Source organism: Tenrec ecaudatus, chromosome 18, assembly GCF_050624435.1.
Source record: "Tenrec ecaudatus isolate mTenEca1 chromosome 18, mTenEca1.hap1, whole genome shotgun sequence".
In the NCBI taxonomy this organism is placed as follows: Eukaryota; Metazoa; Chordata; class Mammalia; order Afrosoricida; family Tenrecidae; genus Tenrec; species Tenrec ecaudatus.
The window spans coordinates 10,789,956-10,803,501 of record NC_134547.1 but is presented as its reverse complement, the minus strand read 5'-3'; the positions used below and the strand labels follow the sequence as shown (position 1 = coordinate 10,803,501).

General features: G+C 47.9%; 1 long non-coding RNA gene across 1 annotated transcript; it reads right to left on the bottom strand.

The window, feature by feature from the left end:
• Positions 1-10,875: 10,875 nt before the first annotated feature.
• LOC142431418 (uncharacterized) lies at positions 10,876-12,095 on the bottom strand. Its single transcript, XR_012780830.1, has 3 exons — positions 12,047-12,095; positions 11,078-11,268; positions 10,876-10,971 (listed from the first exon to the last, which is right to left on the bottom strand). It is a non-coding gene; the product is annotated as an uncharacterized LOC142431418 (long non-coding RNA).
• Between the last annotated feature and the right edge of the window lie 1,451 nt (positions 12,096-13,546).

Genomic DNA, 13,546 nt, shown 5'->3' with positions numbered 1-13,546 from the left:
GTGGCGCTGCGACGGGTCAGTTAGGGGGTGAGGAGGGGCGGGCCGGGGCCGGAAGAAAAAGGGGGTGCAGCAGGCCAGAAGTCGCTGAGGAGAATCTTCTCCACCCGGAACGGGCTACGGGGGGGTGCAGCCGGGTCCGAAGCTACTGGGTGCAGGAGGTGCGTGCGCGACGCGGGCTGTGGTGGGGGGGGGCGCCTCGCCGCGATCCTCGGAAGAGGCGTGGGCCCCTCCACAATTCAAGAGATATAAACGGATTCGGTTTTGAGAGGAGGCTGGGGGGAGCGGGGGGGCTGAAAAACTGAGGAAGGCGTGGGGACGGGGTGGGGTGGGGAGGAAGGGCAGGGGCAGGGGCAGCAGCAACCGGGTTTTACCCGCCCCGGGGGCTCGCGCGCCGGGCCTCGCGCCTCGCGCCTCGCGGGGCTCCCAGCGGCCCCGCCCCCACCCGGCCCGCGCGCCCGCCCGGCGCGCACGCGCAGCCCGGCCCGACCCCCGGAGCGCCCGGCTCACCGCGGCCTGGGCGCGCGCGCGTCGCCGCGGGCCCGCCCCCCGCACAGCCCGAGCGCCGTCGCGCGCCGTCGCGCGCAGCCCGGACTCCCGGCGCGTGCCCCGGGCTGCGCGTGCGCAGAGGCGGCGGCGGCGAGGCGGGCGCCCGCGGGAGGCGGGGCTTGGCGCGGTCAGGTGACCGCGGGCAGGCGGGAAAGGAGGCGGTTGGTCGCCATCTTGCGGGAGGGCGGTTGAGGGCGGGACGAGCGGGCTGCCTCAGGCCCCGGGGGGTGGGGGCGGCGGCGGAGGTTTCGGGGCGAGGAGAGGCGCCCGGGGAGAGGGGGAGGGGCCGCTGCCCCCGACGAACCCCAAAGCCGGGAGGCCGGCCACCCCTGGCCATTGTTACTTTAGGGCAGCGATGGAACGTCGTGGTTGGAAACCACCTGCAGCCCTGGGCGGGGGAGGGGTGGGGGCGGGGAGCCAGGCGGGACCCGCCGCCGCCGGGGCGCGGTGCCCGGTCCCGCGTCCAGCGCGTTCCACGGGCGGCGGACGCGAAGATGGAATGCCTTTCCGAGGGCTGGTGGGCGCCAACCCCGCACAGAGGGATCCCCCGATGGCCGCCCTCTCTGTCAACCTGTCGCGGCCACCGCGCCGGGCTGGGCCGGGCTGTGGGGAAGGCAGAAAGGGGACAGACAGACTGGTGGCCCTCGGGCAGCGGAACCAACTGCTCGCCCCGGGAAGTTAGCAAGCACAAGCCAGCCTGGTGCTTACCTTGCTCTGGAGTCAGCGGCCCCTGCTTGTGGGTGATGGGCTTGGCACGGAATTGGAGTCTGACCCATGGGCAGAACGCCCATGGTGTGACCTAGCACCGTGCATGCCCCCTAGGGTTGCCAGTCACCGAGCTTTCGGAAGCATACGGGGACTTCCGGATTTGACGGGGGTGGGGGATGGGATGAAAATCGAAAAAATACAAACTTCATTTCTCGGCACAAGCGTTATCCAGGTCGTGACGCTTCTCTAAGACCATACTGGCCATTTAGCCCATCCCTAAAGAATTGAGGGTCCTGAGAATTCAACTTTTGGGCAATGCAGGTTTGGGTGTGGGGTTTTTTTTTAATTTTTTAAAAATTTACATTATTAACTGGAGAAAAATAGGGGCTTTCTAAAGGTTTTCTTGAAGATTAGAACGCCAAAAGGACACACACACACACACACACACACACGAAAAAGACTAAGATGGATGCTTAGCAACTAAAGCATATGTTAGTTTTGATTTCCCTTCCAAACTCTCCCAAAATTGCGTTTGTTAATGAAAGGAAGAAGAGGGACATTAATGTAGTGGAGAAATTCTGGGGAAGGTTTCTCTGGTGGCTGTTTTTTTTTCTAAACAGGATCGTTTATTAAGGCTTGTATTCTAGAGGATGGGGCCCCGCAGCCCATGCTGTCCCGCAGCCAGCCGAGTGGGACAAGGCAGCTGCTCTCGTACAAGTCTACGTGGTACAGTGTGCATCAGTGGCGGCCACGGTGGGCAGAGGCTGTGGGGGGCACAGCGGTGGCGGATGCTGGGCCACAGGCGGGGCCCCTGCCTGGAAGACTGAGGCTCCTGCCATCCGTCAGCCATGAAGGGACTTGTTTTTTGCTTTGTACCCATTCCACAGGCCATCTCTGGTGTGTTTTCACTAAGGCTTTGGCACACTGTCTCAAAACACGCGTAAAGCAGCTATTACAGCTCGTTGGTCTCTCTAAAAGTCAGTCAGCAAGATGCCTTGAACATCCCACCACCACACCCGCAAAAAAAATTTTTTTAATATGTTGCCATGACCTTTGCTCATGACTGGTCTGCTTTTGCTTTGAATGGGCCATTTCTACCTCTCTGCTGCCATCGATTATGCTTTGAATTTAAGATACTGGTCTTCCCAAACTGGATTGTAGCAGTAACTGTACAACTCTTCTTGTGCTTCAACTACTGAATTGTGTGATATGTGAAGTATATGCCAATAAAACTTTTTAAAACAAAGGTACTAAACGGACGGCCATCTAGCTCAGAAGCAACAAAGCCCACACGGAAGAAGTTCACCAGCCTGTGTGATCATGAGGTGTCGATAGGATCAGTTATCAGGCATCAAAGAACAAAAAAATATCATTGTGAATGAGGGGGAGTGCGGTGGGGAGACCCAAAGCCCATCTGTAGGCAACTGGACATCCCCTTACAGTAGGGTCTTGAGAAAAGTCAGTCAGGGTGCAGTATAACACTGATGAAACATACTACTTTCCTCTTTAATGCTTCTTTGCCCCCACAATCATGATCCCAATTCTACCTTACAAATCTCCCTAGACCAGAGGATGTACAAGGGTACAGATAAGAGCTTGCAACACAGGGAGTCCAGGACACATAAACCCCTCAGGACCAATAATGAGAGTAGTGATACCAGGAGGCTAAGGAGAAGGTGGGGGGGGGGGAGAAAGGGGGAACCAAACACAATGATCTATAGATAACCCCCTCCAGAGAGACGGACAACAGAAAAGTGGGTAAAGGGAGACATTGGTCAGTGTAGGACATGAAAAAAATAATTTATAAATTATCAAAGGGTGAGGACGGGAGGGAGGGGAAAAAACGAGCCCTACCAAGGGCTCAAGTAGAAATGATGATGGCAACAAATGTCCAAATGTGCTGGATGGAGGGACGGACGGACGGATGGATGGATTGGTGATAAGAGTTGTACGAGCCCCCAGTAAAATGATTTTTTTTTTACATTTTATTAGGGGCTCATACAACTCTTATCACAATCCATAAATATACATACATCAATTGTATAAAGCACATCTGTACATTCTTTGTCCCAATCATTTTCAAAGTATTTGCTCTCCAATTAAGCCCTTTGTATCAGGTCCTCTTTTTTTCCCCTCCCCGCTCCCTCTTCCCTCATGAGCCCTTGATAATTTATAGATTGTTATTTTGTCACATTTTGCCCTATCCGGAGTCTCCCTTCCCCCACTTCTATGTTGTACATGTGGATCCTTGTAATCGGTTCCCCCTTTCCAACCCACTCACCCTCCACTCGCCCAGCCTCGCCCCTCACACCCTTGTTATCATCCACCCTGGATTCCCTGTGCCTCCAGCTCCCATATGCACCAGTGTACAACCTCTGCCCTATCCAGTCCTGCAAGGTAGAATTCAGATCATGGTAGTTGGGGGGAGGAAGCATCCAGGATCTGGGGGAAAGCTGTGTTCTTCATCGGTACTACATCGCACCCTGACTGACCCATCTCCTCTCCTAAACCCCTCTATGAGGGGATCTCCAGTGGCCGACAAATGGGCTTTGGGTCTCCACTCTGCACTTCCCCCTTCATTCACTATGGTATATATAGTAAAATTATTTTTAAAAAAGCAAACGGTCCTAGTAAAGCCATGTTTGATCTCTCTGCCGCAATGCTTTCAAGAGCTGCTTCAGGAGCATGATCCCGCTTGTTGACAACCGTCGCTGAAGGCACTGCTTTTGTCTGCAGCTGATCTGGGTGCCACCGTTTTGGCACCCACTGAATGGACCGTTTGCTCAACTTGAATTTTTCGGTCGAAACTGTGTACGCTGAAACAATGACCGCATCTGCGGCTGGCTGTTTCTGCTGTTCACCGCGCGTCCTCTTCAATTAGGACACACAGCAAGATTGTTGCCTTGCAAATTGATGTGGCTATTCTGCCACCGTGGGCTTCATCTTCAATAGCGCCTCCATTCTTAAAACGAGTTTTCCATTTGTAACCAGCTGGTTTCTTGGGGGGCATTGTCCCTGTGATTTTTTTGTCCATAAACGCCTCAGTGATTTCCCCATCCTTCCAATTTGGGATGTTCATTCTTGCTTCCGTGTCTGCAGAAGCCATGTTTCTCTGATAGGTGCTTTTTTTCCCACTCGGATGTCTTAGCCTTCTTGTTGCCTCAAACCCCATCCTGTATGGACATGTTACACACCAAGTTAAAAACAGACAGACTGCTATGGAGCCCACTCTGACTCATAAGAACCCAGTTAGACAAGAGCAGAACTGCTCCCTGGGGTTTCCGAGACTGGCCATCTTTATGGGAAGGGATTGCTTTATCTGCCTTCCTCAGAGCACTGGTTTTGAACTTGCAATTTGCATCCCAACAAATAACCAACTGTGCCACCAGGATACCTTTACAATTTAGTTTATTTTGTAACAAATACTCTTAAAATCTAAGCATCATTTTCCCCCCCAAAACATGCATTTCCCATGAACTTTAAAAATGTCCCTTGTAGATTGCCAGTCTTTACTTCTGTGGCACTTCGGAGGGGATTTGAACCACAACCTTTTAGTTAGAAGCCAAGTATGTTAGCTATTTGCACCAACCCGAGACCTCAGGTCATACGAAGTCAGAAATGAAACACCTAGAAACACCTTGAAGAGGGATTCTTCATTTATTTAGCAAACGTAGAAAAAAACATGGAATTTTATCAAAGTCACCAAAAAGACCAGACTTACCGCTCAGAGACTGATGGAACCTCTAAATGATGCTCTTAGCCACCCTTCAGGTCTGGAAATGAACACACCCCAATGGCTCGATTTTTAGCCAATCCATCGACAGGGAAACAGTAAAACTGAGAAGGGATGCACCTCTTGGAACAGTGATTCTCAACCTTCCTAATGCTGCGACCCTTTCAGACAGTTCCTCATGTGGTGGTGACCCCCCGCCCCCCCAACCATCAAATTATTTTCGTTGCTACTTCATCACTGTCATTTTGCTAGTGTTGTGATTGTCGTAAATATCTGATAGGCAGGATGTATTTTCATGGTTGCATATTGAACATCATGAAAGCACAGTGATTCATCACAAACACAATTTGTCAATATAGATTAGGAAATGTTTATTTCTAATGACAAATCAATGAAATGTTGTCTTGAAGCATGGTGTAGCATGGGTCACAGTCTTCATGCCAGGTACACTCGTAGGTGGGCGTGTCTGCATGTGGGCATACCCACCTGGAGACAAAGAGAGGAAAAGGTGTCCTGGTTCCTCAGCCCATGGGAAATATATGTTTTCTGATGGTCTTAGGCGACCCCTATGAAAGGGTCGTTCAACCCCCAAAGGGGTCACTGCCCACAGGTTGAGAACCACTGCCTTAGAATAATCCACTATTTGAAATGAAATGGGAAGCATTTACCCAGAACCAAGTGCAGAAGGCAAAAAGGACTGGGAAAGGAGGCGTGCGAACAGGAAACTGGGACAAGTGTGTGAAATGACATCACCCTGCAGAGATGGCAATCAGGGGCGTGAAACACATGTGTATGAACCACTGAACGTAAATTTGATCTGCTCTGTAAACCTTCACCCAAATCACAATTTTTAAAAGTTTGAAAAATAAGGAAAGGAGAAAAAAAAACCCTCATGGACATCCAGTTGAAATACTCATAGCACAGAGGGTTTCCGAGATTGTAACTCATTGCAGAAGCTGAAAGCCTCATCTGTCTTCCACAGAGAAGCTGGCGGTCTTGAACTACTGACCTTGCAGTGAGTCACCTGATGCATGCCCCACAATGCCACCATCAAATCTCAGCTATATGACCCATCCCTTTGACGGAGGACACAAGGACCCCTGGCCCTCAGAGAGAATCAAGTTAAAGCACGGGATTTGGGGCCGTGAAATAAATGTGGTAGACGCCTTCCTGTCCGTTGATAGATATCGATCAATTGACACAGCGAGACAAGATTCCGGCAACACATAACGCACGTAAAAGGTGAGCACACAGAACGTGTTTCAAACGTTTTGTATATGGATGAAACCACCCAACAGACAAACGAGCAGAAGAGGAAACATAGGCAAAGAGCCCGAACCTCAAAAACAAGGGAATGTAAATCTAACCCACAGAGAGCACACCACACCCTCCAGTTTCTATAGATCTATAGATCTACATCTACTATCTATCTATCCCCCCTTCTGTCCGGTGAAGCAGGGGAATTGTATACAGTAGGGATGGGTAAAACTGGCACAAATCCACTGGGTGCTCCTGTCTGGTAAGTGTTGGACTGCGAGCCCAGAGGCTGGTGGTTCAAGCCCACCAGAGGCTCTGGGGAAGAACGATGAGGCTGACTGCTCCCACGAGATTGAACAGGGGTGGAAATCTCTTTTTTTTCCCTTCTGCTAAGGGCCATTTAGATATTGACAGCATCATTTGTGGGTCATAGGGGTCAAACCTTTCATTAACTCACCCCTCAAAAACAAAAACAAAAACCCTCACCCCTCATATGATGGCTAGGAGGCCTGGTGGTATAGTGGTTAAGTGTTGGGCTGGGATCTGGACAGACAGCAGTTTGAAGCCACCAGCAGCTCCACGGAAGAAACCCACAGGGGCTGGTTGGGGGTGTCCATATGAGTCAGCACGGACTTGGCCGTGAGTTTGACGTTTCATGTGAAGGCTGGAACGGCTTCTCTTTGGTGAGACGTGTGATATTAGCTGATATTAATGATGACTTCAAGGGCCTTCCACCCCTGATTGATAACCTGAGAAACCCTATCGAGGGTCACTGCGAGTCAGAAATGACTCCGCGACAGGTTTTTGTTGGGGGTTTTGCTATTGGTTAGAATACAAGGGTTATGGAACGGCGGCCCTGCGAAGGAGCCCTGGTGGCTCCGTAGATTAAGTAGTGGGGTGCTAACGGCAAGGTCAGCCTTTCAGATCCACCAGCCTCCCCACAGGAGAAAGAGGAGGCGATCCTCTCCCGTGAAGATTTACCGTCTCAGGAACCCCCAAGAGTACCTTAGAGGAGGAAAGAATTAACGTGGCCGAGACCCTAGCTTGGATCGTTAGATGATAGAACTGGGAGTAAGTAAATGTCCGTAGAGACCCAAAAAAACCCCCAAACCTGTCTAAAATGCTAGGGACTGGTTCTATATCCTTAGGGTCATGAGGAGTCAGACTGGATGACCGTGTGTGAGTCTTTGTGTCCCCTGAAAATCCCACTCTCGGGCACCGAGTCTCCAGGTACTCTTGCCCCCGAGTCCAAGAATGTTTAGCAGCAGCAGTGTGTGTATGACAAAAGAAATAAAACGTCTTCTGACCCTAGAACAGGAAAAAGACCTGAGGTGAAAACTAGGGAAATCTCCATAGAATCTAGAATTTTAAAAACAATAACAATGCACTGCCTTAGAGACGACTCCGCCTCGTCCCCACTCTGTAGAACAGGGTAGAACTGTCCCTGTGAGTGTCCCAGGCTGTAGCTCTTTATGGGAATAGAAAGCCTCGCCTTTCCTCCCGCCAAGCAGCCAGTGGTTTGGAACTCCTGACCTTACAGTTAGGACCACCAAGACTCCTTAAAAAAATAAAAAATGGTAATAATAGCGCTGTTGCATTAATCTCGGTTTCTTAGGAGCCTTCACGGTGCAATTAGCCAAGCATTCGACTGCGAATATTTAGGATGACGGAGAGTCTGCAGAAGAAAGGCCTGGCTATCAGATGTCTTCACAGTCTAGGAAACCCAAGGGGGGGGTGGGGTGGGGGGAGCAGTTCTAGTCTGCATTCTATAGGGTCGCTATGACAACAACAAAGTTGTTTTCTTTCCTTTTGACAGATGTGTCGTGGTGACGCCAGACGCTCACGTTAGGAATGGAGCCCTGGGTGGGGTGGGGGTGTGTACACATTTAAGAGCTCTAGCCCGAAAGTTGGGAACTCAAGCCCAACCAGAAGCACCTCGGAAGACACACCTGGCACTCTGCCTCTACAGGGCACAGCCTGGAAAGCTCTACGGAGGAGTTTCCTGCACACGTGAGTCTGAATCGGCTCAGCAGCAACCAGCAAGACGAGGACTAGGGGAGCCTAGGTGCGGCGTTTATAGGACTGCTCTGTGCTATCTTTGCGAAAGAACGAGAAAGGAAAAGAAACTGCACCCCCAGGCCACTGGACAAAAACCGTGGCATCCTTATGGCATGGCACAAGACACTGCATCTGCATGACGTCTGTGGCCGTTGAACACATACACGCATTGAAATGTACTTAGAAAATGTTCCCACACCGGGCAGAACCAAATGACCGTGAGCAGGTCCGTGTTCAACACCCCCCTGGGTCTTTATGGCAACTCCAGAGGGCTGGCTCACGCCATTCTTGTCTCTTTTTTTTTTCTTGTCTCTTTTTACTAGCACAACATTTGCCAACTCCTCCTCCTCCTCCTCCTCCTCCTCCTCTTTATTCTCCTCCTCCTCCTCCTCCTCCTCTACTAGGCAAAGGGTTACAGAACAGATGACTGGCTTTCCAGTCAACAGCATGCACACATTTTGCTTCAGCTCCTCCGTGGTCATCCCTTCAATGTGCCACCAGGGAATCCACATTCTCCCTGGGTTTCCTGTTTCCGTGTCTCCTCCTTAGCTAACCCTTCTGAACTTTGTCCTTGGGTAAAAGCTGCCTTTCTGATCTCAAATGTCGGCTGTTCTAAGGTGTCCCTAGGGTTACTGTTCCCCTGATAGGCCTGTCTAGTGTTTGGCTGAAAAAAAAAAAAGAGTTTATTTCTAGACCTCGAGGATAACTAATGGGCCACGGTCTTGGGGGCTCTGAGCACCAGCCTGTCAGGCCAGGCAGCCTGGTTGTTTTTGTCTTTATGGTTTGGAGTTTTGTTCCACATCTTCTCCCTCTCTATCCAAGACCTTCTGATAGGATTCCTTTCTGAGCAGTAGGTATTGGGAGCCAGTCACCATGTTGTTGTGCTCGTCGGGTTGTGAAGGGAGATGCTCAATTCGGCATTTTTTCCACATGCAGTTCAGTGGCACCGTGGAAAAGTGGCGACAGGGCCATGTGACAAGAGGGCAGAATCATCGTCAAGACTGATTCCAAATGAGGCAATTCTGTTTACCACCCGCAAGACTCGTTCCAAAGAGGCAACTCTATTTACCAATTCTTGTCCCTCCTGCCATGCTCTCTAGTTCTCGGCTAGGTTCCTTAATCCTTTGCAACGATCCCCCAGAACTCACACGGGATACAATTAGGAGTTTTATTGGGGAAGTTAACAGGTTGCAATTCAGGATCGGAAATGACTCAGGGCACAGACACTTCGTCCCTCAGGACAGTCTCCTCTCAGATGTGTCCCTAATGTAGTCCTTTTCGGGAACCCATGACAAGGATCTACCTAGAACTTCCTCCCTGGAGGAGGGACAACAGAAAAGTGGGTGAAGGGAGACATCGCACAGTGTAAGATATGACAAAATAATAATAATTTATACATCATCAAGGGTTCATGAGGGAGGAGGGAGCAGGGGAAAATGAGGAAATGATCCCAAGGTCTCAAGTAGAAAGCAAATGCTTGGGAAATGATGAGGGCGACAAATGTACAAACGTGCCTGACATACAATGGATGGATGTGTGGATTGTGGTGAGAGTTGTATGAGCCCCCCATAAAATGATTTTTTTAAGTCCTTTGCCTTAGCCCTTCGGTCCAACCCATGAACTTCTTGGGGGGGGTAAAAAAAAGAGCAAAACACTATCGATCGAGTCCATTCCAAGTCATAATGATCCTATAGGACAAGGTCCAACTTCCTTGGTGGGGTTTTGAGACTGTCACTGCTGAGGGGAGTAGAAAGCCTTATCTTTCTCCCACTCCTCAGGCAAGTATTATTATAAAACTCTTTCGTTCCATCAATGAGTGTCCCAAGCACTAAACTTCACCATTGAGCTTTGGCCAGAAAGTGCTCAGCGCTCTCGTTTGTGTGTCAGCATACCGACTGTACGCACCTCGTTCCATGCACGCCAGCAAGCCCCCTGCACTGTCTCACGAGCTCGCCTACTTCTGCTGCTGCTCTTTCTCTTGCACCGCTTCTCACCGCCGTGTAGCACCTGCAGGGTCACAACTCTGTCTCCTGGGCCTAGGAGGTGTGAGGCGCAGGGACTCTGAGTCAGAAGGACACGCTGTGCTCTTCTTTGTAGTAGTAGTAGTCAGGTTCCCCCCTTTCTGCCTCTGGGATAGCTTGTTTTAAGCCTTGTGGGATGGAAAAACTGGCCAATTCCTTCCTTAGGGTTCCATATAGCTTATGCATTTTTCTTAATTTTTTAATCTCATGTCTTATGTGCATGGTCCCACCCAGTGGAAGGATTCAAATAATTTAACAACCAGTTCCCTTCCCTAATGATTGTTTTAAGGATATATATATATATATATATATATATATATATATATACTGAAAAGTAGTTTATTATTTCATACTGTTAGTACTTAATGATAACAACAAAAGGTACACAAAACTAGATTATGTTATAAGAAAAAAGCTTTAAAATATTAATTAAAATATTAAATAATACCTGACCAAATAAACAATAAAACTGCTATTTAAGATATTTTTATATTGCTGTTTAAGGTTTTAACTGTATTTTATTTCTTTAACAATGCCATAGGCAGCGTGGTGGTTAGAAAACAAGTTTTGAAACAATTTGGAATTACAGCAGAGATGAGGGTTAATTCTCTCTCCATTTCTTTGGAAGTGGCTCCGTTCTATGCCAATCTGTGTGAAAACAAATACCCAGGAGACAAAACAGAAAGTTTAGTTCTACTGGCTAAAATGACCATATTTATCATGAAAATCTAGCGAGGATTTCTGGTAACACTACCTTGCCATTATTTGCTGAAGTCTCCTAATCTCGAGACCATGGAGTACATGGTCAAGGAAAACATCTGGAAGGCTTGATGGATTGCAGTTGATTGTCGCGGCTGGTCTAGTTTGGTGCAGAGAGACCTGGTTGCAGGAAGAGATGCCTGCCATTTCCTTCAGCATTACAGAGCACAGTTGATCCCCAAAGACCTGGTAAAAATAAATCTCTGAAGCTCAAATGCTCTCTCCAGAAAGTTCAGGATCCAGCTTCCTCTCCCATGGCGACCATAACCAGAGTGAGGGGTCTACATTGCTTCCTGACTGTCATTCTCATGTGCAATATTCTTTGCTTAGACCAATATCCCTCATGAACATAGAAAATTCTCAACAAAATCCTCACCAAGATCATCTAGTTACGTATCAGATAATAATCATGCACTATAGCCCAGTGGGATTCATACCAGGATGGTCCCACATTAGAAAAGTAATCAACATAATCCACCACATAGAGTATGGAAAAGAACTACATGGTCATATCAATGGTTGCAGAAAAAAATATTTGACTATTCCTGACTTAAAAAAAAAACACTCAACAGAATAGGAATCTAAGAGAAATTCCTCAATATAATTAAGAACATACACACAAAACTAATAACCAATAACAATCTCAATGTAGAGACACAGGCAGTTACATAATCTCCTGTCAACTTGGGAAGGGGAGGAGTCTAGCCTGTCAATCAGGCCATAGCCAATGAGGCCTCCATGTGGGCATTGCCTTCTCCTGAGGATTCTGGGAACTCCTGTATTCCTCCCTGGAGGCCAGAGACTCTCTCTGCTTTGTCTCCCTGTGAGACATTCCTGTTGACAAGCCCATGGAGCTACACTGATGCAGCCAGAACCCTGGAGCTGGAGGAGACACATGGAGACCCACGCCAACACCGAGATGCTTCCACCATCATTGAATCCACAAGACTTTACACCCACTGACCTGTGATCTTCCTGCATTCAACGTCATTGCATATTTTGCATGAGTCTGAAAAGGAATTTATAGATTGGTATCAGACATATGGGGTAATATCAGACTTATAGACTTGATCTGGTCAGGGCTGGGATGTTTTCTTCATATACAATGACTCTTTATATCAAGCTCTTTCTTATACACATATGAGTGTCTATGAATTTGTTTTTCTAGTCAACCCAGACTCACACGGATGTTGAACGCATTCTCCTTGCAAAGGGGAACTAGACATGGATACCCTTTATCCCCACTCTTATTCAGTTTTCTGGAAGTCTTAGAGTTATAAGGCAAGGGAGAGAAAGTAAAGGCAGACAAATTGGCAAAGAAGAGGTCAAACTATTTTCACATGATATGATATGATCCTATATGTAAATAATCCCAAGCAAGAAAATTGCTGGAAATCATTGAAATATGCAGCAAAGTGATTTGATACAAGATTAACCTATCCCCCCCAAAAAATCAATCAGTTTTTTTACACCAACAAACTGAGCTCTGAAAAAGAAATTAGGAAAGTAATGTCACTTATGATAGCCACCCAACTCAAGCAGAAAGCAAATGTTTTGAGAATGATGATGGCAGCAAATGTACAAATGTGGTTGACACAATAGATATATGGATGGATTGTGATAAGAGTTGTACAAACCCCCAATAAAATGATTTAAAAACAAAACAATAGCCACCCAAAGATAAAATGCTTAGGAACAAAGCTAACCCAAGAAAAAAAAGACATATAAAAAGAACTACAGGGGGACAGGGAGGGAAAAAAGAGGAGCTGATACCAAGGGCTCAAATGGAATGTAAATGTTTAGAAAATGATAATAATGGCAACATATGTACACATTTGCTTGATACAGTTGATGTGTGGATTATTATAAGAGCTATAAGAGCCCCCAATAAAATGATCTTTTTAAAAAACATTTTATTAGGGGCTCATACAACTCTTATCACAATCCATACATATACATACATCAATTGTATAAAGCACATCCATACATTCCCTGCCCCAATCATTCTCAAAGCATTTGCTCTCCACTTAAGCCCTTTGCATCAGGTCCTCTTTTTTTCCCCCTCCCTCCCCAAAAATGATCTTTTAATAAAAACTTGAAGCTCTGCTTCAAGAAAGCAAATGAGACCTAAATAATGAAAAATATATATACCAAGGTGAACAAGCAGCCATCTAGCTCAGAAGCAAAAAAGCCCACATGGAAGAAGCACACCAGCCAGTGCGATCACAAGGTGCCCAAGGGACCAGGTATAAGGCATCATGCAAAAAAATATATATGTATGTATATATATGTATGTATGTATATATACCATATTGAATGAAGGGGGAAGTGCAGAGTGGAGACCCAAGGCCCAAGTGTCGGCCAATGGAGATCCCCTCATAGAGAGGTTTAGGAGAGGAGATGGGTCAGTCAGTGTGTGATGTAGTACCGATGAAGAACACAGCTTTCCCCCAGATCCTGGATG